The sequence below is a fragment of the Bison bison genome, unplaced genomic scaffold (assembly GCF_000754665.1).
Source record: "Bison bison bison isolate TAMUID 2011002044 unplaced genomic scaffold, Bison_UMD1.0 scf7180017864341, whole genome shotgun sequence".
NCBI classification, from domain to species: domain Eukaryota; kingdom Metazoa; phylum Chordata; class Mammalia; order Artiodactyla; family Bovidae; genus Bison; species Bison bison.
Genome location: NW_011494913.1, coordinates 6,937,532 through 6,939,004, shown reverse-complemented (window position 1 = coordinate 6,939,004; position 1,473 = coordinate 6,937,532).

Genomic DNA, 1,473 nt, shown 5'->3' with positions numbered 1-1,473 from the left:
AGCAGAAGGCTCCATCTGAACCTTTGATCTAGTCTTGCTTCGGCCATCAACCCACTACGTATTCCAGGCAAGTTTCCCTCTCAGCCTTATTTTATTGCTCTTTAAGACAGATACTAGGATCCCGCTTCATGAGACTATAAGAAACTTTAAGAAACATAAAGATGAATGACCAGAGAACAGATGTAAAAGCATTTTGTGAGCAATGAGAAATCTTATAAATTCATTCATTCAGCAAATATTTGCTGAGTGCCTGCTACCTTCTGAGCACTGTTCTGAGCACTACAGATATGACAAAGAACAGGAGATAGATCATGACAGCTTTGGTGCCCCTGTGAAGTTATGAGCTCTTGTTCTGGAAACATGGGGAGCTTTTGCTCTAATAAGAGCAGTCTTTTGAGAATTTAAGAAGCCTTTGGAGGATTTTGAACAAAATGAATGACATAATCTGAGTTGTTCTTCAGGGGACCACTCCGGGGCTGTGAGTAGATGTAGGAAGACCAGAGAGGAAGCCAATGCAATAATCCAGACAGGAGGTAACAGCAGCCTGGTGGCATTAATAGCAGGAGGTGTTGAAAGTGGTTCAATTCTGGATATAGTTTGCAGACAGGAGGTAATAGAGCTTGGTGGAGCTAATAGCAGGAGGTGTTAAAAGTGGTTCAATTCGGGATATATTTTGAAGATCGAGCCAACAGAATTATAGATGACTTGGAATTGGGTTTGGGGTAAAAAAAAAAAAGACAACAGTGACATCAAGATTTTTGACCCAAGAAACTGGAAAGTTGGAGTTGCCATCAACTGTCAGGATGAAGACTGCTGAAGTAACATGTTCGGTGAATACAGTAAGTTCATCTGGGGGTATACCACACATGCAGATGGGCATTGAATAACTTTATACAAGTCTGGAGCTCAGTAATACCTGCATCCCAACTTCAGACTGGAGTTACAAGTTCAAGAGTCTTGAGCACATACAGATAGTATCTGAAGCCATTAGATTGGAGGTGTTCTGTAGGCAAAGGAGGGAGGGCCCAGGAAGAGGAGGGATCAGGTGACCCAGCACAGGCTAGGTGGGACAAGAAGGCGATTGGCTGCAAGAGATGAAAGCCAGGAGAGGTCGTTACTAAAGAAAAACACGTGGTGTGTTGAAAATCACCAGACTTGGAGCCAAAAAGACACATTGCAGTATGTGGCCGTCCACTTACATGCTGTCTCAACTTGAGCAAACTGCTAATCTAAGCCCTGGTTTCCTTAACTGTAAAATGAGTGATCAATTAACACGACACTGTAAAGCAGCTACGTGTGTGTGCTTAGTCCCTCAGTCGTGTCTGACTCTGCATTTCCCCAGGGACTGTAGTCCGCCAGGCTCCTCTGTCCATGGGATTTTCCAGGCAAGAATACTTAAGTGGGTTGCCATTTTCTCATCCAGGGGGATCTTCCCGACCCGGGGATTGAACCCGCGCGTCTTATGTCTCCTGC